This window comes from Numenius arquata, chromosome 7, assembly GCF_964106895.1.
Source record: "Numenius arquata chromosome 7, bNumArq3.hap1.1, whole genome shotgun sequence".
Classification (NCBI taxonomy): domain Eukaryota; kingdom Metazoa; phylum Chordata; class Aves; order Charadriiformes; family Scolopacidae; genus Numenius; species Numenius arquata.
The window spans coordinates 10,221,211-10,249,071 of NC_133582.1; positions in this window are offsets into that span (position 1 = coordinate 10,221,211).

Below are 27,861 nucleotides of genomic sequence, written 5' to 3' on the forward strand. Positions count from 1 at the left end.
ATCAGCTTATTCCCTATGGTCCAGAATTTTTTTTGTTAAAATTATTTCAGGTTTTTATTCAAATAAGTTATACATTTACCAGTATTTTTTCCAAGCTTCATGACTCTCCCACAGAGACTAAACTTCATACACTTGATGTTCTTAGAGCTATGTCCTTTCATCTTTCTAGAACAAAGCCATTTTGAAAATCTCTCAGGCTTTTTGTAGCTTTTGGTAATAAATCCAGGGGGATTTTTTTTTTCTTCCCAGAGGCTCTCAAAGGGGTTTCAAATTGTGTGAGGGTCTCACATGCATTGAACAAACTGTCCCTCCCCTCTCAATTAGGGCTCACTTTACTGAGGCTCAGGCAACATCTGTAGCTTGTTTTAGGAGAATCTCTACTTCTGCGCTGTGCAGGGCAGCTACTTGGAGGTCAGTTCATACGCCCACTAGACATTGCTTCACGATAAGAACTTCTGTATGAGATCCCCTGAAGTTGTTAATTAGACAAACATTTTATTGCCTGTCTTCTCGTGAGGTAATTGGTAGTTGCCTACAGAGAGATTGAGGTGGACTATTGCTGGAGGAAGAGAGATTAGAATGATAATTTAAGTTCTCTGAGATGCTTTTGGTTAGATCGCATGCTGCCTTTCTTTCCCCACTGGTGCAGAGTCCTTTAACCGACACTTGTATAGATACACCACCAGGAAACTGAGATTACTTTGCCTTTTATGTCCTGCATTTTGACATAAAAGCAGCCCTAGTAGGTTCACCTGGTGTAAAAGATCGGGGTATGTATTTGTGAGGTATGCACACAAGTATGTTGTGAGAGTATGTGGCCAAAAGCATTACAAAGATGACTCTTAATATTCATGCCATAAAGTCATGCTACCAGAACACCAGTTCCTGGTGACCTTCAGCAATATGGCTCTGAATGTCCTGTGTTCTGTTTTACTGATTTTGTCAGTTCTGTTTATTTTTCTACAAAATGGACTTATGGGAAGAATCAAAATATGCAGTCTGTATTCTAATATGTACACAGATTTCAGGTCTGCATTTCAGTTGTATGAGCTCTTCATTGTGTTGAGTTGTACATTTAATTGTTTTCTTTTGTCCATTTCGTGCTTTTTTTTTTTTTAATTTAATTTATTTATGACTAGCTTAGTACTCGATATCATGCAGTATTTAATATGTTAAAGACTGAGCTTTAAAATAGGTATATCCTTACAGCCAAAATGGATGGATGCCTCAAGAGGATGTCAGGGAAACTATTAAGACTTTATGCAGGAAAATACCAAATTTGACTGATTCCACTATATTCAGTAAAGAACAAAGTTGCGTCTCAGGTTTGCCTAGTCCCAAAATCTTTTCACATTTTTAATAGTGAATATATACATATTTTATCCTCTTATAATCTTTACATGTTTTTTGCATGCATCCAGGTTCTGCGTCTTCTAAGCTAAAGCTGTTATGCTAGTATTTTTATCTAAAAATATACGTTTTAGCTCTAGATCTTTTGAGAAAGTCTAATTTCAGGAAATTTTCTTCTCATCAAGGGAATGAGTGATTTGAATAGTCATATGAATTCTATTTATTTATCTGAGCTAAACTAAACATTAAATAAAAGCATCTCAAGGTTGAGTTGTGAGACTGGACAACAGATGATTTGGAGCTGAATACAAAACTTAAATGAGCATGAAACAGATGAAAAGGCTGACTTTCCTCACACACGTGTGTGAGTACACTTTTCATCAGGGAAATATTTTGTTAATAAGATTAGGTATCTAATATTGTTATTTGTTCTGTTTATATTTTGGTCAACAAGGCACAGCTGAAGGCAAGCCATGTTTCTTTAAAAGCTTCCTCTCTCCCCCATCCCACCAACTCCAAATCAATATAGCAGATTCAGAGAAGAAATAAGAAGAAATAAGCTCCCAAAAAGAACAGTGTAATTTCCCCGGAGGACTAAAGAAGGAGGAAGATTGTTATATGGCACTGATTATTGGGAGATCCCCCTGACACAGCTGTGCTTTGGTCTTCATGCATGGTTAGGAAAAAAACGCTGAGTCAGATATTTGTGTTCCCAAACTATTATCGTACAAAATCACAGATTCAGAAATAATGTGAGGGGATGGAGCTTTTTTTACAGTGCAGTGTATCTGACACACATCTAAGCCATTAATTAGAGAGACACTCTTTCTATTGCAGTTGATTTACAGGATTTAAATTTTAGTATAGTTTAGAAGTCGGAGGTGGGAAATTCTGGTGAATTGTCAGCTTCTTGCCAATGCAAGATGCTTCTGAGCTAAAGGATGTAACTGATAATGGATAACCTTTTCTGGGTTCTATTCTTATTTGCCAAATTACAGACGAGGAATAGGAAATAAGACTTGAGATGACATTTGAGCCATGAGTCTTAAAAAAAAAAAAAAAGATTATTAAAGACAACAACTGTGTCGTGTGGGAAAGGTCATGATTTAATTGCAAGATTGTGAAATCAGGATGCTAAGCACTGGGGTAACGGGTTCGAGAGACACATTTAGCTAAATGGCTTAATAGAATAGAGGACATTCCCTTTCATTTTCTGGAGAAAATAACATTGCACAACTCTTAATGAAAAAAAAAAAAAACCCAAACCTGATCTACCTGAGTAAATCTGATGTTGTTTTAAGTGATAAATTACATCTATAGGACCCTTCAGAAAAAAAAAATTCCTCTTACTTAAAATAACTCTTACAATATCAAGCCCTCAAAATCTGATCCTGAAATACTTATCTTATCTTGATTTTATCAGAATAAATTGGATAAAGAGTGATCAGTGAAACCCAAGTAATTTTAGCAGCAGTAGCTGAGGTGAAATAACTGAGTAGCATGTAGACAGGCATTCTTGACAAACATGTTATTAATCAAAAAGACAATGCTGTACCTGTAATTATGAAAGAATATTATATTCTGAAGAAGATAATATTTACAGTATGTCAAAATGAAGATAGAGGAAAAGGCTCTCAAGGCACTCTCTGCATTTAGATAGCTTAGAAATGTAAATGGTTTGTGTAGTATTAACCAGGTGTTTTCCTGTAACTTATAGCAATGAATTTTTGTCTTCTAAAATTGATTTCAGACTTGTGAAAGAAGCTGGATTGGCATCATATGGGAATGAACCCCTCAATTTATCGAAATTACAGATATGTTGCAGGCAGTGCAATTTTCCGTAAGCTATCTTGTCAACGTCTCTCAACCCTGACCTACTTATGGCACTTCCAAAGACAAACCCATTTTTCAGTCTCCATAGTCATTCAGCCTTTGGTATCTTTGCTGAGCTTGCCAATTAATGTCCCTGAACGATGCTTGTTTGATGTGGACACCAAGTTTTGGACCACCAAGTCATTCCTCAGAGTTATTCCCATTAGCAAGCCAACGCTTACTAAGTTTCCCACCACGATATCTGACATCAGTTTTGTCTCTTCACCTATGCTTACGGTATGAAATAGCTGAGCTGTCTCACATTCTAGCGCGTGAAAGCTGTTGGCAAGTGTTGATGTATTTTTTCTTCATTTTGACTGCCATACACCTCCGATTAGCCATTACATAATACAATCTGTTCTGTATTTTTTTGAACTAACAGATTCTACTATTATGGACATATATAAGCTCCTAGAAAGACGGATAGGCCCAGTGCCATGGAGGTGATAGACTGCGCACTCCGACAACAATCCCTGTGTCATTCAGTCTCCTGTTGAGTGTGAATTTAAATCACTTAAATCCTGAACATTTCTGTCCTGTGAATATTATAAAATTTAAATCCTTTAAGAATTCCTTTGGAAAAAAATATGAATCAAGAACAAATGATAAGATTAAGAAACCAATTGTTCACTGGGATTTAAAAATCCATCAGGAATTTTCTAAATCTCAAACTGTTTAGTCAGGTTTTAGTTTTCACATTTGATGTGCTTGATCTTAAATCATTCAGTAATAAAATGGAAAAATTACAAATCAGCCTGGTGAAATTAGAATATTCATAAAGTGAGGTGTCGTAAGAAAGTCATCTAGTATCTTAGAAAGTTCACTTACATTGTTCAAATAGAAGAAAAATAGTCCTCAATAAAATACAGCGTATACATAAGGATCAACACCAACCTTTTCTACATCCATGGGATTTTATGTATCTCTGGATATTGAGAATAAGCCTTTACTATTATCAAATTCCTTGGAAGTCTCCTAAACTTCTGGACATGGTAACTGAGGGAATGGTTGTTCCTGGACCAGTCCAAGCCAGAAGAGGATCCAAGCAGGCAATCTATCTGCAAGTCTAAAATTAAAGTGAGGCATGCCACCATCTGTCATTCCCACCTTACCTTATGGATGTTAGGATGATTGACTCTTAGAAGGTAAGTATTGGTCCTGAGTAGGACTAGACTTGGGAATATTTCAGATAATTTTATCTTTTAGTTTTCCAGTTTCATTTTTTCATGGTTAGATATAGGAGAGAGTATAAGATAATGTAAGAAAATGTCAGGAAATAGCAGAAACAAATGCTCTTCTACCATCAAAAAAAGTGGGATCAAAGAAAGTGGTGGAAAGCTCTGAGGGTCAGAAGACCCATTACGTCTGTTTAATGAGAAAGCTGAGCCTCTGGGACTTGTTCACATCCTCCCTGTGAAAGGCCTTTCACAAGAGCCAGGTATGTGGAGGACCTTGCCCACATCTCTGGCCTTTTTACATGACCCTTATTTGAAAGGCAAGAAAGAAGCAAATTACTTTTATAGCGTTTGGTACTCTTTGGCAGTTCATTTGTTTTTCACAATGACAGTGACTTGTAACTTTTTTGAAATATAAAATATGCATGGGAAAGCTTAATGTTTGAAAACCACAGAAGGAGTTCAAATAGTTCAAATTGATAGAGAATCCTTAGGCCAAATGACCACCACAATTCTGTTCAATCTTCTTCATCACCTTCAAAGTGTTCAGAGACACCTGACTCATCAGCCACCTTTACCAGGAGAGCATCATTTGAAAACAGTGGGCTGCAGGAGTGTAATAGCACACTTAATATATCCTTCAGAATCATAGCTTCAAACAATAACACACAAACTGGTAGGACACAGACTGGCCATAATATGCCAATGTGACTGGAGAGCCTTTTTTTCCCTTTTTTCTCTAACTTTCAGAATTTAGATCAAATGTAAGATTCAGTGATAGTGGAGTGAGGAGGAGGGCAACTTTTACATCTTACACCAAAATAACTTGAACTACACTTTAAAGCATTCACACTGAAAAAGTTCAAGTTTCTAGCTATTTGCAAGACAAATATTGAAGGTCTTGACTAGCTAAATTGAAAGTTTTGAGTTCAAACTGTTCATAAATCAAGCCCTTATTTCTCAGCTTTTTCCAATCCATTATGGGTTGGGAAAACAACCATCTACATCAGTAGGTTGCAGATTTTGTGATCAGTTTTTTTTTTGTAGTCAAATCTATCTGTTTCCTCAGGCCACTCTGTGCCCAAATCACCAAACTTACATTATAAAGATAATGTAGATTCATGGAAAAACCACTTACCCTTGTTTCACAGCTTCTCATTTTGGACACATTGGCAGCTTACTGAATATTCAGTTTGTCTAAGCTTGTGTATTCATTTGAGCTTTCCCATTTTCAGAAGAAAGTAAGTTTCTGTAATTTTCAAGAATTTGTCTGCATCCTGGTATCAGACAGTCCCTCCCTTTCTAAAACATCCTATTCGCATTCCATCTATAAATGTGCATTTAATTTTCGTATGTCACACATTTTGGAAGACCTAAAAGCCTGATTTTGAAAAAAATTTTGTTGTTTCTAGTAGTCCAACAGAAGTAGTAAGGAAGTCAACATATGTCCTGTGGCTGTATAAGAGCTATTCACTGAATATGCTCATCAGGGATCTTTAATCACTGACTGAAGTGTAGCAAGGAACATGAAGCTGGTACCTAATGAAGATGATATTACCTTTTGGGTTATGTTTTTTTATGTGGAATTTAAACCAGACACTCATAAACAAATAACCAAAAGAGAGGATAAAAACATATTGGAATAGTTCCCTTCTCCAATTTAATATTCAAACAGGAATCCAAATCTTGGACAGTAGGGTAGGGTACAGTAGGGTAAGGGCCAGGGATGTCTCTGTGCATTGTAAAAACTACACATCGTGCTTTTAAAATGTCATGAATTTGTTTCACCAGTTTTTACAATTATCCTTTTCATTGTTAAGAGTATTTACAGAAACATATTTCAGGTCATTAGAATGTTCCCAGAAAGGGCGTATAATTATTTCTGAAAAGATATGTCTAATATTTTTATTGCATATCATCCACATGTAGCCAAACACTGTATACATAGAGCTGCAATGGTAAAGAAGGAATCTCTTTCTCTCGCCCTGTCTTGCGCTCTCTGCCTCACACACACACACACTCAGACATATAGACATAGACATATACAAAAGGAAGTTTTTGTCCCCCAGCTTCCCAAATTGTTCAAATGTTTTTCAGCCGAAATGCCAATAAACCGAAAACCCCCGCAACCACAAAAGGATTCAACAGCAGGAAAAGGGAGAGGTGAAAAGAGAAGTATCTGTGCTGTGACACCGTACCTGGGAACTCTCGGGTGCAAAATACAGTCTCACACTGTGAAAAGCAGATCATCAAAGCAGACTTGCTAAATCACCTTCCACTGGTAAGCACACAGGCCAAGTACCCTCGCCCCGTAGCAGCCAATAAGCGCCTACCTATTTGTAATGCTGCAAACACAGTTAGCAACATATTTGTTAGCAGGTGTCACTGTGATGAGAAGAGCAGACGGCAGTCAGGCTGTAATTATTGTGTGAACCCAATAGGCGTTACACACTTCATTTTGGAACACATCACAGAATTCTTTAATAGCTGGCCTGATTATTAGGATCTTACGTTAATTTGTGCAGAATGTTATAAAAGTTAAGCAAGAAGATATTAACATTATACAAATGAGTGTGGTTCTGCCTGTTAGCTTGAACATACGGCAAGAAACAGAATGACACTATCCAACACTGCAAATTTACATTTAACAAAATCGCTAAGTAACAATTTTACAGTCATCTTAATTTGCATCACTAAAACCTGGCAGCATTTCACCCAAAATGCATTAGCAGGAACTATTTATAAGATCAGTATCAAGGTTTTCATATAAAACCAGTGATTTAATATGATTGTTAGATTAGTCCTTGCAATGGTGATGCCTAACTTCCTTAGAAAAGTACAGTTAAGGATCACCATCGCTGCTCCGTGAACGCTCGTTAAAACAATTCATAGCAAAATGACTGAGAAAAGGTAAATTGGGGTCGAAGGTGGGAAAATATAATCCAACTTCTCAGGGCAATTAATGATCGTCATATTGTGTACTATGTAGGGTGTGAGCGTAAGCACTTCACAGTGGGGATGTTTTTAATCTATATTTGTCCAACATGGCACAGAGGAGCCACAACTTGCATTGATTTTGTCATTGTGTTTGTGCAGCAGGTGTGAACTAACGGAAGCAGGGTCCCGATTCCCCAGCTCTTCGTGTCAGGAACCAACCTCCCTTCCAGATCAACTCCTGCTTTTCTCCCCAGGGCACCGGGAAAAGGAGCAAGGAGAGATGGTGCAGACCTGGGTCTTAGCACAGAGCCAGACCACAGCAGGAGAGGATGCCCCAAAACATGGAGACAAGAAGCCTCTCCAGGTCCTACAGTTTAAAAAATACATTACTACCAATAATTGATTTAATTATAGAAATGTAATTAACCTCACTTGCCTTTGAAAGCATGATATATTCCTACAAGGCCAAAATTTCCTCTCGGATCTGCTCTATAGTTCTTAATTACATTGATCTACTGTACTGACATACGTATTTTCCTTTATACCAGTTGGGAATCTGCACACCTAAGGAGTCCAGAATACTGAAGCAAACTGCTATCATGTGAATTTGAAGAGAATTTTGCACTCAGATTAAAAAATAAAATAAAATAAAAGGCTGAGTTTCTGACAGAGTGCACCACTTGTATGCTGCATTATATAATATGAATAATTTATATTGCTAAAAGTGCTTCCTCTGAAATATGGGTAGAAGCGGGTAATTGCCCATGGATAATACTTTATATATTTTGTAGGAGGAACATATCTCAACCCAAGAAAATACACTGGTGCTAGGGCACAACTTTCAGATATGAATGACTCAATGAATCATGAATGACTATGATTTTCTTGGGAGCTGATGGTTTAACACACACTTAAATACGTACCAAATGCATGGAAAACCCTACAAAATCTAAATTGTGTAACACAGAGTGGATTGTGAACTCTTATGAGCACTTTAACTGTTTGGGCTTTAAACAATAAATGAATATACACGTGGGGGCAGCTTATACCTGGCTGATAGTGGCATCCAGCTCCACTAGAAATTTATAAATCTTTCTCAAATCTTTTTCTATTGCTCTGTCTTAATAGTGACATGCAGTGGCTGCATGGTGCAACAGAGGTTTAAGAGAACAGTATTGCACAAATAAGAACAGCATTTAACACATGGCGTCATATCTGAGCTTGTTATACCACACAGCAAGTTTCCATTGGTTTTACTGGTATTTAAACATGCTGTAGAGTTACTGTTCATTCACACATTGTGCAGTTGCCCTCAAAGGGAATTTAATAAAAAGATATCATAACTCTGAGGCTTTTATGGGCTACAGCGTAGGGTTGCCTGTAATGCAGGATCTAGATTGACACAAACCGCCACCAAATGGAGAATGGAAGGTAAGAAATGTTCCAGAAAACATGGAGTAGTTTTGTATTTTGAATATTAGCTTTCAGATCAGTTGATCACTTTACATTTGGGCAGATCAGTGATGCTAAACCACCTCTCCCTTGTGTTACAGGCTCTCCTCCCGTCAGTCATTCCTCTTTCACACTTCCACCACTCACGCCTACTGCTGTCACTGGAGCAACCCTTTCATTGCCTCTGCTTTTGACCCACTCATCTTGGTAAACTGGGTGGAATTTCATTTTGCAGAAGCTTCTGAATCTTCTGTGGATTGGTGATTTATCCCAACAAGCTTACCAGTGCCTGAAAATGAAATTGATTGTGCTGAGACTAATTTCTTTTAAACAAGGAATGCATAAGGCAACCCTATTTAATTTGTCCATTTCAAGTATAAAAATCTGTCTAAAACACAGAGATCAACCAACCTCTGTTACTCCTTATTCTGACCTGGTGGGTATCATAGTTATGGCATTTCTTATCAACTGCCCTAATGTCTGGCATACGACCATCTGACCATGTTCCCTCCAACATAAAATGATATTTTGATATTACTGCAAAACTTCATCTGTCTGGAGCAAAACAAGGGAGGACGTGAGCTATTATCTTCTACAAATAACATAACTATTAAAAGACCAAGGAAAATAGGTGTTGATGCGTTGATTATAGTCCAAAGAAATTTGGACTTATAGCAAAAAGACTTAATTAGGGGATGCAGTCCAGCTAAGTCCACTTTCCAGCAACGTGAGATAGGAGAAATGGAAAATTCAAAGCTGTCTTCAGAAATCAGTCAGCTTTACTGAGATTAGAAGTGTTATTATCTGATAGTCATGTATGCATGCACAGTGACACTATGGGGCATAGTTAAGGTACTCTCTGTGTGGTTTTCTGTATCTTAATTTCTTGGCACTATTTTTAAATGCAAATGTTAATTCCGTCATTCCTGTGGCTATAAGGAAAACGCACTGCTTACTCTCCTCAACCTTTTACTTCTTCTGAGTATCTCCAGGCTTAAATTTTCAGGTTAAATTGGGCAAAGGTTGTTTTTGTTTTCTGTGAAGAAAATATGTATTCTAGGAGCAGAACTGTCTTGATTGATACGTTATGCATCCATCAGTTGGGTTACATGGACTATGAGTCAGGGTATAATTCTGCCCTATGTCAGCGTTTTCCTTTCCAAGTGCTTGAGACTGTGCATTGCAGAAACACGCTTCTGGGGAGAATACTTCAGAAAATTGTGCTAACTCCTTGGTTCCTTCCATCACCACAATGTCATATTAGGAGGCACAAAGTGACATCTTGATATATTGCTTATAGCCTCATATAAGGTAAAGTCTTATTAGAAAGTAATAAAAGTGACCTCCTGCTTTTTTGTCCATAATCTTGTATTACGTTAAGATGGAAAATCAGAGCTGGTTATGTTTGCCATTATTTTGTTGTATTTAAAATAATATTGTGCAACACCAAGGTTGGAGTTTGAAAAATGCTAAGAAATAATACTGTCTGGAGCAATATATAAAATATTGATGAAAACAGAAAAGACAAACATACTTCCCTGTGGTTCGTTTTGGGTGTGTCTGATGAACAAAGCAAATAAAATCCTGGCTTCATTTACAGTGTGTTTTCAACTTAAGTAGTTGAAATGTTCAAAATGTTGTAGTTTGAAAAAAAAAAATCTGGAAATATTGTAAAAGTCATTTTGGTTTGGAGTGAAATGTGGCATGCAAGTATGTTGAGCTCATGACCTAGATTACAACATTAAGGGAAAAAGTATTTTGTCAGTAAGTGGGGAACGCACTGTGCCACCTTAAATGAGCTTTCTCTGCTAGAGAGAATAAGTTATTTCTTTGAAGGAAGGGTTAGATTTGGAAACCCATCAGGAAACATGACTTATAGTGGAATTTGAATGATATATTTTTGACATATTTAGCTTCAGAAATGTCTACTATTCTATCTATATAGGCCAAAAAAACCATAATATAGATTTAATTTAATGCAATTAAAGTTTAGCTTGTCCTGTGTTAGGGATGTTACTCTAGGGGGAACAAAACTGGTTGCAATAGTGAAATTATAAAAGTTGTTTTATGTCACATTAGTTAACATATGCAAGCTTATTTAACATGTGGACCACAAATAAGTGTAATTATATTAAAACAAGGATCTGTAGCTCAGAAGCAATAAAAATAGACTAGGTTGTATTATTAATTCTTGTGTTAAGGGTTTTGAGCCATGTTGATTGGCCTGAATTTTTTGATTTTGTTATGGTACAAAGGGATTGTTTGAAGTAATTTGTCCCCGAGAGAGGCTCACAATCCCAAGCGGGTTTCAATTCAGCAAAGCAAATCTAATTTTGTTTGCTTTATGCAAACCAGAAGGGGCTGTGGTTCATTCTGTTTTCACTGGAGGGGAAAGGCGCACTAATGGGACCTGCTGAAATGCATGCATTGCAAACATCATACCCCTGCATATATTAAATTTAGCTATGTGATGCACTGTGTTCATCATCTCATTGTGTACACAGATACGCTTTAGAACAAAGCCTTTAATAGTACAGGAACCTTACTACATTATGCCAACACACTATTGTATTTATATTTAATGCTACAACTGGAATTTCTTCCCTTGGATAAAGTGTATTGATATGTCGCCTTTTTTCCCCTCCTGTTACTTGTTATAGTAGACAGTATACTGAGGACATTACATGCTTAAGCTTCAAGCCATCTGAAGATTAATTATATGGAGGTCTCATAATGGTTTTTAATTTTCCCTTTTTTACAGCCCAGAGTTAAATAGGAGACATGTTCAGGATCTGATTGCCAAAAGAGCAATAATCCCCAATCCATCAGATCGAGGCGGGAAGATAAATGAAGGGGAATAGCACCTGCAAGACAGGTAATGCTCCAGACAATAACCACTGCTTTGACAGATTGCTACCCTCTCTTCAGACTGGCTCCTTTTTAGGCTTAACAAATGCGGCATTTATATTGCCTAAAAAGTACACCAGATCTGAATAAATGCTGGATACAGGAGGAAATCCATTTCTCTGAAAGCCAGAGGAAATGTTGTCATTTATTTCACTGGGAGTCAGAGTGGGCTACTAAAAAATGCTTGATGGCAAAGTTGAAGGATAGATAAACTTATTTGCATATAAGTCACATTATTTATTTATTGAATTTTCATAATAGTGCTATGGTTCACGTGGTATTGCTCAACTTTTTCCAGGGTGCTTCTGTTTCGAAAACAATTTCGATATTGCACAGAGACAGACACATCTCAAAACCCTTCAATTTGTCATCAGACATTTGGCTGCTTGCCTGTTTTACTGATAATATTGCAAACCTACATTAATTTACTGAATGATTTTTGTGAATCAGTTCACACAGAATTCAGAATGATACTTGTCATGCATCAGATGATTAACTATTAAAAGCATGGGTTTACTTGTTATGCTTATTGTGTGGTACAGTTCAAAGTTTGCTTAAGTGTGCAATTTAAATTCAAAGATGGCTTAGGAATAATGATTCTTCTGCTTTTAAAATTCCTTCATGAAACACTACAGGAATATTCTTCCCAATTCTTCTCTGTATTGCCACTTATTTATTTCTTCAGCTAGTATTCTTCCTTAATTTCTCATGAGATTCAGCAGTCAAAAATTTTTAATACCATAACACAAATGTTTTGTCTTGGTCCCCAAAATCCTTATCACAGAGGCAGCTTGGATGGGTCTTCTTGTGCAGGAAGTCTCCTTATGAGTGACACCAATTGCAGCACAGACAATCAGAGCCCTCCTCCACGCATCTTCTACAGCTCAAAGGGTGTGACTATGCTCTTGATACAGAGAAAATAAATCCTGATACTTTCTCATTCAGAAGTAAAGCAAACAGGTAAGTTTTTGGTTGTGTGTTTTCTTAGAAGGAATATTTGAAAATAATTGTCTTCTCTATTACTTCATGATACCTGCACAGTCTTTAACATCTGGAAGTCAACAGGTACAAAATTTTGATGCACTCTCTTCTGCTAGATTTAGGAAATAACTGAGATTTCAATTTTGAATCAGATTCTAGGCAAACAACTTTTTAATGGGAGTCTTCTTTCTCTCAAATTGCCAATTGCTTAGGTAACAAAGTAAATGTTCAAATTAACCTGAAACTTCTAAAAAGCTAAACAAATAAAAATTAAAGAGGACAAATAGCTGAGAGGTTTTTTGGGAAGATAAACCCTTTTGAAACTGGAGGAAAGACAGTGGTGCGATCTACTCAAATGTCATGTTTTATGTGATCTTCACCAAGAGGCACTGGGCTAAGATCTTTCCATGGTGTAAAGGAAGACAGGTGACCCGAGTCAGCATAAATCAGTACCTGCACATCAACATCACTCTTCAGAGGTTTGCACTTTGACAGAGATACTTTGAAACTATTTTGATTTGATTGAGGATCTGGCCCGCAAAAAAAAGATGAGTACAATTTAAAGGGTTTAAAAAAGAAGTACTCTGATCAAAGTACTTTTATTAGCTAAGGTTGTTGAACAAAAATTATCTGAAATAGAGTTTAGAATGAAGAAAGAATGTTTGTCAGAAGAGTTTAAATTGGGATAATTTTATAGAGAGGGAACTGGGGAAATGCTGAAATTACCATCAATTGCAGTCATAAAGTATTTTCATAGCTAAATATGATTTACTACTTGCTTTTATTTTTATCATTCCTCATTTATCTAGCACTAACCACTTTACAAAAATTAATAAAACAGTGCATGTTTTTAGAACCTTAAAGGCTAACTCAGATGAACATAAAGAGAGATGAAGGGAAGGGATGCAATGTCACTTCAATAATGCAATACATACAGCAAGAGACAATCCTTGCTCCAAGGGGTCTTCTGTATGAATAGACAAGGCAGATAAAGGAGCTAATATTAATTCCTCAGTTTATGGATGGAGAACTGAGGCACTGAAAGATCAAGGGATTTACCCAAATTGACAAAGAAACTCTGCCTGAGCTAGACACTGAATCCATTTTCTTCATGCGCAACTTCAATACTTTTCCCTCCCAAAAGGGTGATGTATATGAAAATAACATAAACTTTATACAGCCTGAACTATTCAGCAAGATCATGTGGGGCTAAACCTATTTCAATTTATTCTTAGCTGACGGTCTGGCAGAGTATGATGCTATGTTAATCCCTACGGTGAACTGATCCAGACTAAAACAAGCATTAGAGTCCAATTCTGTGACCGATTATGTAATTTAAAACATACAGATAACTTTCTCAACATTATTGGGTCTATGAACAGGCTTAAAATTAAATACTTACATATGTTGTATTGATTGAGAAGTAGTAAATTATAATTTATTACTAACACAGGTCACATGCAAAATGCAGTCATATCCATAAAAAAACATTTCTATCCTTTAGAGGGGTTTGAAATTCAAAATGACTAAAAGCTAAATTTCACAGGTTTATTAATTATACAACTCCAAAAGAGTTCAAACTAAGATTTATTTGAATAAAGTGGTAAGATCTGGTCATCTGCAGGACTTCGGGAGTTAGCCTTCATCAACTTAAGGAATGCTTGAAAAGAATTAGAACAACAGAATTAGTTTTTCAGTAAATTTTTGATTCAATACAAATAAAAGTAAGTTAGAAAGTTATTGTAAGAAAAAATGTAAAAGGGTTCCAACTCGCTCTATTCAGATAAAAGGATTTTGGTTTTCCGGGTACATCTCAAGATCAAATCCGCTCATTATTTATGATATTTAAAAAAAAATACAAATATATACAACTATAGAAAGACATAAAGGATCTAATTATGTAGAAACAAGTACTCATAAATAAAAATTAAAATTAAAATAAACCTCTCTGCATAAGAATTTTCCTTTGCTAGATCCTCTTTTCATAAAAAGAATAATTTTTTTCCTTTTTTTTACTAGTAGTAATACTTCCTCTGATTGTATAGGAGAAAAAAAAAAATTGTTATTGATTCCAAAGAAAAACACAGAACTTATCTGTATTAATATATTTTTATGTCTATTCTTGCTGTTCTCATTGGGAATTCTGCTGCAGAAAGTCCTTTAGAATAAAACCTTTAGATTTTCTTCAGAAAAGCTTCAGTGATACCCTAACTTTACAAATCAAAAAAAAAAAAACAAACCTCTAATACAGTGTTGCATAAGGAGTTGGATCAATATTTGGCTTTTTTTCTCTGGCTTTTAATTTAAGAGATTTTGGGTGACATTCAATGAAGTATTCCTTCTGCAATACCTATATATTGAAAACAATAAAGTCATAAAAGTTGGAGATGGGAAGACACAAGCTCAGTGTAAATACATGCTTGCTCCCTGTATGACAGTTCCTATAGAACAGAGCATGAGCAATGTCATTTGAATGTGAGACAAAGCTAAAGAAGCTAATTTTAAAAAATTGTATGTGCATTAGTTGATGCACCTAAATACATATATTACATGTACGTGTGTGTATATATATATATACATACATACATACATAAGTATATACATGAAGCACGCAATAAAACATGGCTCTAGATGATTGTTTCCCAGGCCTGGCACTTGCTCAGCTCGGGAATTACTGACTTGTGGTCACAAGTTTGTAGCTTGAATAACAGGAAAGCTTGACGCAGTGTCATCTGTTAAATTTCTGGATAAATTTGACTTTTTTATTTAATTTTCTTGGAGGAAAGATGCTGAAGTGTTCTGTGGAATCTCTGCACATTGTTAGCATTGCCCAAGGGCTGTTGGTGGTTGTACTCTATGTGCAATGCACTGCATGGGATTTTATTGTAGCAATTATTGTAGTTCATTAACTTTATTACAGCTGGATTAAAATAAAACATGGCTTAACAAACTCTGAACTAATAAAAACTGTATTGTTTATTCAAAATGATAACTCTTTAAGAGTCAGCCACTGCGATCGTTTAAAAGGACTGACAAGCCGAGCAGAAGTTAGGGTTAAATTGATCTGCAAAAAAGGCAAGAAAACACCCTCCTCTGTGCAACCTGCTCTAGGTGGACCTGCTTTGGCAGGGACGTTGGACTAGATGATCTCCAGAGGTCCCTTCCAACCCCATATCATTCTGTGATTTTGCGATTCTGTGAAATGGAGGCCACATTGCCTGATGTTCCCCATAGCATGTTACCTTGTTAACACAGACATTATGTTCCTGCCTTAATCCTGTCTTCAGCTCTGTACTATCAGCTCAAGGACTCCAGCCTGCCTTCTGGTGAGGACGTGATGTACCACTGCACCTTGTTCTGCAGGACCTGTGCAGAGATTTGCACATCCATACTAGTTATAAAGTGGCAAATAGGGCGAGGACTCCAGGCAACCTGATGATGAAGGCAGTCCTGAGCAACCCCCAGGTGACCTGCAGACAGAGTCAGACCACAGTACAGAACACGTAGCAAAGGACCTCATTAGAGTGATGGGGAACCACGCCTGCTGCTTTCTTTTCAAAGGTGTCAATTAAATGCTTTGCTTTTATAGGTTTGAGAAATGGGCTTGGAGGGTGACCAGACTTAGCAGTGTTAGTGCCAAGTTCCTCATTTCATGCTTGTCTCCTTAGGGCTGCCAAGCTTCTGCTGAGGTTCAGCCACGTATGGGTAGCCTGGAGCCCCACAGGTTCCTCTAGGCTTAATCACTTCCACTCATGTAAGCGCTGGGGCCAGCTGAAAACTTACCAATATCTTCTCTGCAGTCTTTTGTATGTGTGCACAGGAACAATGGGAAATGGCAGTGGGGAACACCTAGAATGAGCACCAGGCACTACACTGGGAAATCCATGGAAAAGGCAGTCATATTTATATTTATATAAATATCATAAATATCAGATAGCATCTGGGAGCTCAGGCAGACAGTCAGAAACTAGAAAGAAGATGTTCCATGTGTCAGAGGTGTCCTGCCCAAGTGCTGGTGGTACCTGTACCCTGTGTAGAAGGTACTGCATGGGGTTGCCATGGAAAGAGCAAGTGCAAAATGAGGATGGTCGAGCAACGTCTTCCTGACAGACGTCCAAAACTATGGATACCTTTATATAATGTTATATTCCTTACCTGGAACATTGTTTAGAGCTCTACTCACCCATGTTCAGTTTGACTCAAATTGCAGGGTTTATACAATTGCCGGTATATTTGGAGTAGTGACAGAAAAATGCTACTATGATGGCCAGGGATCCCAGGGTCTGTCATATTAGAAAGAAATATAAGAAGTCAGTAAGTTTAGAAAAACAAAGCCAGGTGACCATCTATATACGCCAGAAAATACCTGGGAGAGTGAAAAGCTATTTACACAGGTCTAAAGCTATTTTGAAAAGACTGGCACAAGAACAAATAGATATGAACTGCCCATGACTAGCTTCAGTCTGGAAACTAGAGGATTTATAACCAGGGATGAGGTAAACATCAGGAACAGCCATCCGCTGTTATGTGAAGGCAAAAACTTTATAACTACTTCTAAGAAGCAGCAGCAGCCTGAAAGATGTCTTGTCTTCCCAGCAGATACAGGATGGATTTAAGAAGCAGAGAGTTTGCTTTGCTGACCTGCAGGTTTGGCACTCTGTTGTTATCTGAACCTTGGAGGCGTTGTTGCCGATATCAGCACTGATAAGATATTTTTTCAGACTTTAGTGGCCATTGGCAATGAATGGTATTTGATCTGAAACTTTTAAAACAGCCAGTAGAAATTTTTTTTGCTGGCCAGAAGGTCTGTAGTGAGCATATCTCACTAAAGCCAGAAGATTCTCTAAATGTCTTTTCTGCATTGTGCAATTAAATCTGCATACAAGTTGCCCCTAATATAATTTGTTGCATGCAAATACCAGATCCATTTCTGCCAGCCTTACTTACGTTAAGTAACCCTCAAACAAATAGTTTCTAAGAATTCCCAGTGGGACGACTCACATGAGTAAGTGCTGTTACACATGACGAAAGGTGGCAAAGCTCAGCTTGGAATGAACAAGCACGATGCTTCTCTTTATTACTTTCAGCCTCCAAAGTGATACTACCCAAATATCATTTCGTAGCAGATTGCCAAAAGATTTTTCCTCAGATCTGGGCCACCCCAACAGAAAGAAATCTCTCAAACATATGCATATATTATGGAGCAAGTTTACAGCTTATTTCTCGATTTGCACTGGTAATGCTGGCAGTTGCAGGTCCAACTGGGGGACAAAGACTACAAATGCAGACCAAACAGCAAATTTTGGAAGCTGGTTGACTGTGCTTTTCTAAAGTGCTTAGCGCTAACAGAGTTACTTCATCGCACTGTATCCTCAAAGCCAGCGCTGGCACTACCAATCATCGGTGCATTTTGAAAGGCATCATAGCCCTCCAGCAGTGAATTATGGATCGCACACCACCTTCCTCGGCAGCTTGTTGAACCAGAGTCATTTATTCAGTTGGTATTGAGAGTCTGGGGGCATGACAGTACATCTGACCCCTTTTGGGTAAAATTTGATCTGGCATTTCATTTCACGGGCTCAGCCACCAGTCTGTCAAATCTTCATTTTGCTGGTGCCCACTAGAAGTGCTGACGCTTGTCTCTAACTCCTGGTGCTTTCATCTTTCAGCAGCAATAAACATGTCACACTGCTGAGGTGAAACACAATCTGGAATTAAATTTACTGCATATAAAATATGGTGCCCTCTTTATTGGTTCAAATACTTGTCACTCATAATTTATTTGAAAGTGTATGGCATTCATGAGGCGAGAGTGCTGCTGGATACGGGGGTGGGGGGAGCTGCAGAACTCCCAACCGCGGCAGTTTGCAGGAGCTCTTCTTCTCCTTTAACACCCATTTCCCCATCCCTTGCCGGTCTTGACTGATATAAACACATCAAAGACGATATCAATGCCGCAGCCAATAAACAGTGTGTATCTGAGTGAAAACAAGCCGGAGTACGTTTGGCTGTGCAGCCGCACGGTAGCTGCAAAGCGGCTGAAGGAAGATAACCAGTATTGCTCTCAGAAGAAGTGTGGAGATGTTTATACCCGTGTGTCTGGGGGAGGGAAGGGTGGGAAAGATGGGAAGGAGCTGGATTTAGCCCTAGTCCGTTTCAAACTCGCTCGCCATGCCTTCCCTTCTGGCACTCAACTTTTTCATGATTATTCCAAATACTGTCGATCAGCTTTAACTAATACAGTCCTTGTATGAAGCACCTCTCTAATCTCTTCAAACACAGATGTGGAAGCGCGGCTTAGAGCATGGAGGCCAACAAAAGCACTTTGCCTGTACCAGTGATTAGCTTTGATTGACATAGTACACTTCTGCTTTCACAGGCATACTTTAAGACCCATAAATGATTGTTTTAAAATGAGAAGCACTGGGTACTACAGCTCTGGCTTTAGTAAATATGCAGTACAAATGTAGGAGCAGATAACTGAGAGAATACAAAACACTTGATATTCGTTTCTGTTTTTTCTTCTTTTTTTTCAGATTTTTTTTTTTTTTTGCATCCAGCGTTTATTCCTAATTTTCACAGAAAAATGATGACAATATGTAGTCTGCTTAAAACCAGAGTTTTAGTCTTGCTCCATGTGTGCTTCGTACTTGTTGTAATAAGAGGCAATAGGAACAGTAGTCTGGTTTTGAAAAAAAAATAAGCTAATGTGGAACTTGAGGGGTTTTCCTTGTTGTAACACCCAACGTTACTTGTATTAAACTGATGAAAATAAGGAAGGATTAGAAAGAGGCAGTTTCAGGATATGTAAAGACATCCAGACTACAAAGCACTGGGTGCCAGCAAAAGAATGTCAAATATGTGCAGCAGAAAGCATTTACGGATACAAGTTCTGTAGCTAATTGCTTAATTGCTAATTTTTTTTTCGGAATCCACTTAATATATTTATGAATACAACCATGTGATACTTGAATACACACTCAAAAATGAAGTTCTAAATTAGAGACAGTATCCAAAAAAACCAAAATAAGTTCCATTCCACCCACCAAGCATTCGTAGCCCCCTTATCAATCAATACAGCCCATTCTTTCTTTTCCCCTCAAAGAGAAGCCAAGCTTTGCTCTATGACCTATCAACCAGCCAGCCCACATTCTAATGGGACAGCTTGGGAACCAAGTTACAGTTTTCATCCCCTTCTGCTGATCTCAGCCTCCTGGTCACACATGAAGGGAGAGGTGTTTTCTCTGGGTATCAAGGAACCAAACCATTTAACAGCACACAAATTTGAACCAGCGTATAATGCTACACTTTAAAATGAACTGGGAAGTGAGGGCAGACAATGGGGCATAGATGTAATGAGATCCTGGTGAGAAACACCCATTAACAAGTGAATAGCCACTGTATGCAACAGGTGAAATTTCCAAGCGATCTCAAGATGCAGATTCATGTAAGGTGTGTTACCAGTAATCAGTAACCCAATAAGGGAGATACTGCCAACAGAATGGACTCTAAACATTTCTGCATTTAGACTATGATATAAAGACCTGAATGTGTATTATAGTTTTACATGGCTTCTTGAAATGATGGGACAGACAGGTTTCTTTCCTTCCTCTGAGTAGGATCTAGTGACAAACCCCGTTGTGAGACTTCTAATCTAGTCTATTAGAGTAAACAGGGCACTATAAGTAAATACGGACACTATACATAGCCACTATGAAATAAAAGTAAAATGGGAACATAGCCGATTACAGTACCTCTGTATTCCAAACTATATTCAGGATTCCTTTTACCCTTATGATGAAAAAATTTCAAGTAACATGCACAAGCTGAGAAGTCATACATTTGTTTGTTTTAATAATTTTATGAGTCTTTAAATATTTTACACAAATATGTGTCAGTTGATAACCTGGTATCTTTACTGTATTATCAACAGGGTAATAAAATCCACAGAGCTTACTAAATTGGCACAATTAGTTGGGTGATAAAGTCTGTGTTCCAAGTTTACATCTGTGTGTGTGTGTGTGTGCACACTTCTGTGCCCACATGTGCATGTGCATTCCGGCATTTCTGCATGTATGTGCACTTATGTATTCATGGCATAAGGGGAAAAAAAAAATCAGACAGACAAGTAAGTTCTCCTAAATCCGGTGGTTTTAATCTCAGTGAGCAAAGGCAAAATAAATGCTGTAGTGGGGATGTCTCATTCCCTTCCTTGTTGAACAGCTCCACTGCATTATTTTTTTTTTAAATATGCAGTATTGTACATCAGGAGAAAAGAAAACCTGTAACTGAACTAGGAGAGATGCTGGCTATTCATAGTCTAGTTAAATAGTTTTCATGGGAATGATCTACACTTCCACAAGGACCTAGGCAGGTTTAATACAGATTTACATGCATTTTTGTTGTATTGAGAATACAGTCAACATGATTCAACAAAAACAGGAACAGGACTGAGCATCCACCCTGCAGAAAACAAACATGAATTCTGCTCTTGCAAGGTTCACAGGACAAAAATCCCTATGGCTAATTTTGCAAGAATAAATATCAACCTTTTTGCATTTGAAAATGTTTCCGTTCATTCTTTAGCCTCCCTGTCAGACTCCAAGGATACTCTGGACTTGCTGCACTTTGCACTTTGTCCAGAAGCTGTTTGGTTACCAATGCCCCTCAGAAAGTGAAGTCTTCTCCGTGAAAACTACATACAATTTGGCTGGGGATAGAACAGAGGCCTGAACAGCTCTTTCCCGAACAAAGGATTTCTTAAGTGGAAGAAATTCTCTTCGTCTCGCCTGAGTGGCTGGGCTGACATCCGGGGAAAAAGAAAATCCTATTCCCATTGTACGCTGCTGATGGAGAGCCTTGTGCAGTCTTAATTGTTCTCTGTCTGTCTGCTATCTGACACCTTATACAGAATGGTACATTTCAAGTCCTCTTCCAATTTTTGTCTTCTGACAGGGATCAAAAATGCCTTTTCATATATGCTCTTCCACATTTAAAACCCATGGCGACCCACTTTTCAGGAAAATCAGCAAGGTCTCTTCCTCAAAATCCCATGCAGAGGCCCACAGCTCTGACTGTCTCCCAGTCAGATTCAGAATCATTTCCCCTTGGGTCAGTGCTTTGTGTTGTCCATGACTGGCAAGAGTCCCTGGGTGGGTTTTCTTCAGTCATTTCTTTCTCTTGTCTTCAGTGCAGCCCATCCATTTTCCTCCAGCTTCTTCTTTCATCATCTGTGCTTGCGCTCTTCTCTTTCTCCTTTCTCTTCCCAGTTCACGGTCTCCAACGTGCAATTTCCCCTTTTTTGCGTGCTTTTTGCTCTTGTCCAATCTCTTCACCTCTCTCTCCCTTTTCTTCTGCACCTTTGTTTGCTTCCCATTCTTCTGCCCTTCTTCCTGCAGCAGATTATTAAGAGCTGTGAAGCCTGCAGCCACAAGCTCTGCCTGATTAGGCAACCTGAAATAATAGCCGATTTATTTATTTTTTTTAAATAAAGGCAATCCTCAGCTTTACTTTCTGTGAAGTTAACATAAACTGGGTGTATTCACCACCACTTCTAATTTATGGGCCTGGGTATGTTTTCAGGAGTTTAGTATCATTCACTTGGCTTTAAAATTTTGGTCATCGTCTCTCCTGCATGAGGATATTATAGATATCAAGTTTTATATGTGGCTTTTTTCCTTCATTTCAAATCTATATGCTGTCTAACTAATGTTAATTTACATCACACAGAATACATCAAAACACGATTAAGAAAAAAAACTAACTCCAGGCAGCAGTCCACGTCGGTCTTCAGGAAACAACGGAGGGAACTTCTATATTGCATGTGCTTCATTTTCAAGGACGTGGATCTCTTAAGGTCCTGTAATAGCCAGATCAAAAATGTAACCCTGGTGGTAGCCTGCAAGCAATCCTTACTCCTAGCTACTGTGACTTTCTCCAGTCATCACATATTTGACCATCACCCACTTTCTCTTGCATGACAAAACTCTGTGCCATAAAAAGTCCTACCTTTGGCCTCCCTGGGCTTGAGGTAAGCCTTGTGAAAGGACCTGATTCCTGTCACACAAAAGAAGAAATGGGATAATTTACGGTGTAAGCTGAGACAAAGCAGAATGCCGCCTTGTGAGAGTTTGAGCTCTTTCAAGTTTTAGATTTGCTAAAAATTCTGTCATGTCACATATCATCTATTTCATCCTTTTTCCCAAACTTTTGCACCTTTTTTGAGGCTTGGGCTTGATTCCTGCAATCCTCCAGGAGAGGCAATCATCACGTTTCTGTTTCCTTTATTAGCATTTGTCTTAAAGCCACTAGCACATGTCTAGTTCTCTCTCATTTTTTTCAGATTCCCAGATGTCTATATTTGGCTCCAGCAATCTGTGTTTCAGAGTGTTTGTCATGTGTCAAGTTAAGATTATAACTTGGACCATCTAGAACTGAAGAATTTGGATCCAGCATTCATGAGGGAGGACAGGATACTGTTTTCTCAGGAGGAGAAAAGCTAGCTGGCATGTTCCCTGCCCCATCAATTCCTATGTCCCCTACAAATAGGACAGTAGAAAGACTCTGTGCCGGGGTGGCAAAGAGAGAAGATCCACTGGCATCACACTCATCTTTGATGTTTCATCCAATTCTGGCTTGGACACTCTAGGAAAAGATTTGAGTCAAGACATATCTGGCAAATCTATCTATTAAACCTCATCAGCACTCTACTCTTGTTATGAAATGCAGAGGGTAAGCCAGATCAGAAGAAGAATTGCTGACTAAGCAGAGCAGGACATTCATGAGTAGTTTTTGTTGAACATGGACTATGTAATGTATGTAGGCATTCTCTATGCTTTTGGTAGGTTTTAGCATTATTTAATGTCAACCTCGACACTAAAAGAGCACACTCATGTTCTTTTAACAAATATCTGCCAAATATCTTTGATCAAATATATGGCATTTGTAAGAATCTAGATCCACTCGGCCTCATAATACCCTCATGGATCACACCAGAAGATACAAAGCCATGTGGATACTTTTGCTCATATTACCTTCAATTTAGTTTGCACATATTGTAGTAGCATTCAAGACCTGGTGCAGCACACCTCATAGCAAACTAGCAACATAAGATCATGCTGAAGATCTGTGGTTTCCTATAGCACATGCTGGCGTGTGCTGAATATAGGCAAACCTACCTTCACTTGAATTAACCTTAATTAGCCAGATTAAGTTTATACTACCTAACCATGAATCACATTACTTAACTGTGGTGACTCTTTGGCAATACTTAACAAACTAAACATTTACTTCTGTGTATATAAGCATATGTGTCTGTAGGCATGTGTACATGTACGCATGTACACGTGTGTGCCTGCATGCATGTGTATCCCTCACAGCCAGAATTCAAGACACTTTGCGCCAGGGAAAAGTGCTGAAGTGCCTGTGTTGAATTAGTTACAGTGCTGATCATCAGATTACAGGTGTGTTTTTAAAAGCATGGTTTGTTTTTACATTCACCTCAGCCTGGATTTTATTTTTTTTCTGTGGACTCCCTCCATAGAGGAATGAGATGGATGTAGAAAAAAAGATCGATTTAAAAATTGTTGCTTTGCCTACAGTACTCTCATAGCATTTGTGGACATTGATCAAATCTTAAGATTCCATTAAAAAAATGCCATCAATTTTTTATTTTTTCAGAAAAGGAAATAAATCTTTAAAGAAGATGATCGCTTAATTAATCACAGGGAAAAAGTGAGACTAATGCCTAGCAGTTTGGTGATTAAGAGAGCACAGAACGGAGGACTGGATAGCTCCAAATGCTCCTGGGCCATTTTTGCTTCAGTACAGACAGATAGCGATGGAAAGTCTGTGGGGCAGAACCTGACTCATGCCAGCCCATGTTTTCCCTGAATTAGCTGTCATCCTGTTGACTCCCACCTATCACTTCTGGCAAAGCCAGTGTTGAGAGACAGTGTAGGAAAAACACTAGACATTTATGTAGTGCCTAGCCAGCACATAGCCCAGACTGGAATAATAAAGGCAGCTAAAACAGAGCCTTGAAGTTGCTCTGTGTTGCCAGGCTCTATATTTGCAGTCATCTTGGTGGATTGCAATGCGAGTCACATATGTGGCCTCCTCCATCCCAACCATCGTCTCACAACTGGCCCAACCGAGTTTGCTCACTTACAAGTCTAGTGCAACATAATCTAATGAGATCCACTAAAAGAATTTGCTTTTCAGACAGGTTCTTAAGGTGTGCAGGTAAGTAAATTCCCAAAGAAATCACTGTTGTAGATGGTGGTAGTTGTCGAATCCCTCAACAGAAGAATTCTGGTCTTACTTAAAAAGATGAATCCGCTCTCCCTTCCCCATGTATGATCCTTTTGCTTTGTCGGGAATGAAACACCAACACAGAGCAGGAATTGCATTGCTGGTACTATAAATGAGACTGCCTTCTTAGCGTGTTTTCTAGGGAATGTTCATCAACTAAAGTTATCCTAAGGACAGAAGATGTTCACCAGGATCTTCTTATGATTAGAGATCTTCCTGAGCAGAAAATATGGATGCAATGCCAACCACTAATAATATGCTCTTTGGGAACAGAAACTCCCTCGGTCTCATAGACCCCAAAGGTCTATGAGGTCTCAAAGACTCCATAGGTCTCATATGGCTCCTTAGCCTGGGACCATATGTCACTCCATGGTGCACTGCCCACTCTGGCATTATTTAGGGTTTTCCTAAACCTTTTCTCCTGTAGCCATGTTTTACAACTACATCTCCACTTTCAGTTTAGATAACTTTCCCAGCCCCTCAAGTATTGCAGCCCCACAGGATCAGAAATCAGTATAATAACTATATTAAATCGTATTCTGAAGGAAATCTCATGATTCTGGCGAGGTCTTACTCATGATGTCTGAAGTGCGCAGTGGTCACTGTTACACAAAAAAAACCCAAACATTTTTGCCCTTACTGTAGCTATGGCTCTTGGACTTTAATCAGCATAATAGACAAAACGATTCTGATGTCTTGACACCAAAGAGTCCAGTCTCCATGTATTTGTGTTGTTTGGCCTTTGGACTTTTTAGCTGACAAATTAAATGACCCACGTTCCCAGTTAAGAGGAGGTGAGCCCCCGTAGCACTCTTGTGGGACCAGTTTTCCCTGCTCCACTGCCATCAGCCATCCCCATGTCCCAGTGTCCCCAGCTGCAGGTTCCTGCGCAGAAGCAATGGGACCTGCTGGTGTCACCTTTGCTTCTCCCAGTCAGTGAGTGCTCCACCGCCCATTTGTCATCCCCATGGGTCTCCCTGTTGTGATCTACCTCCAGCAACAAGGACAAGAGCTCTGTTTGGCAGAGCATGGAAACTGCAGCAGGGTTTTCACTAGACAACTGTCAACTTATTTACAGGCTGTGTATTAGTTAATATAATTAAGGCATTGATGCTGTAAATTAAATAGTATAGAAGACATTTTGCTGGCATAAGATCTGCACAGCGTTTTCCATACGCTTGCTTATAAGGCATGAAAAATGAACAAAGTGTACAAATTAGAAGTCAAGATGCTCAGAGCTGCTGAAGGGCTTTACCAGTAGTATATTATTTCTGTTCTGAGGAACTTTCAGGACACTTCCATAATGGATAGTTATGAACTTTTCTTCCTTCCTTTCCTTCCCCTTTTTTTAAGTGATAGCTGCCAAATTTCATAAATCCTATAATGTTCCATGCTGTAATTAGTTTGGAAGCCTGTAATTGTTTAAGTTTAAGCCAGCAGATAAAGGCTGCCAAACCACTTGAGCAGAAAAGTTGTATTAATGGCTTCATATTATCGCTTGCTGATTTATTTAATCTTTTTCGATCAAATTGTGATTCTCAAACAAAACCAAGAAAAAGCCGAGCAGTTGTTTTTCACCGCAAGGAGGAAATGGGCAGAATGGACATGCACACACATACAGACACACAGAGACAAAAGGGCTTTTGTGGCAGAAAGGGTGCGTCAACAGTCCTGAAGGTCAGTCATGATTCAAAGGAAAATATGCTGTGGGAAGAGTAATATTCAGTAATGACAGCTAAAATTATACAACATTTGGTTACAACCAAAAGGTTTCCCCTTGTGTTCCTGCACTGCTGTACCCTGGGACACCTTTCTCACTGTTAAATGAAAAATAATACACTAGTTTTAGCTATTAGAAGTACACTAGTCTGCACTGCTTATGGTTTTATACTGTTAACACATATCCCTTCATGTACAGCTTGTTCCTATCCTTTGCTAGCTGGAGTGGCAGGAGTTTAGCACTGAATGTGAGAAAAGATGGGAAGTGTATTGAAAAGAATACGTGTCTTTGTTGGCATTATTTGTAAGGGTTAGAGCAAAGGTACTTTTAAAAAACAACATAGAGAAAGTATTGCCAGGTTCATATGTTATTAATGGCCTATGTGTTGGTGTGCACCATTGCTATAACGCTGCCATTCAGATATTCTGTCACCTCCTTGGATAAGATACTTTTACAGTAAGTGTAAGTAGAGGACAGCTCAGAACCACGATCTAGGAAGCAGTCTATCTAGCTGCTATTGTTTCATCTCCAAGGAGTCAATATCGCATGCTACGCATAAACTCAGCTCAAATGCATCTATTAAGGAGTCATTTTACTAGTTTTAGAGTAAACACACTTAATTGAAGAACCAGTTTGGTCTTATACCAAGTACCAGTCTTGTACCAGTGCAACTTAAGCACATGTTTAAACTTAAATACAGGAGTAATCTCATTGATATTAGAATACTTTCTGCGTCTGAATTCAGCACATTCTGAAACTCCTTGATGGATCAAGGCCTCTGTGAGAAGAAAGTCATACTAAAGGTTTAACATCAATAATTCACGAAGAGACGGTGCTACCTTTATTGCAGACAGCAACATTTATACTCTGGATTCACTTTTTTGGTGTGGTTAATGACACTCATTGAAGGAAACATGGTCCTCGATTTGCCACCAAAGCTAAAGGAGCATTTCCTTTTTAAGACAACTCATCATGTTTTAACATTTGTTTCTATTCTGGGTCAAAGTGAAAGCGAAATCTTCCTAAAATTTTCATATGAAGAGAATTGTGTTGAAGTTGACCTTTTCAACAGAAGTTTGGATATGGGAAAGTGACTCTCTTAAAATTTTAGCCATTAAAATTCTGCAAAATATTTTGGCATTTACTGAAATAAAG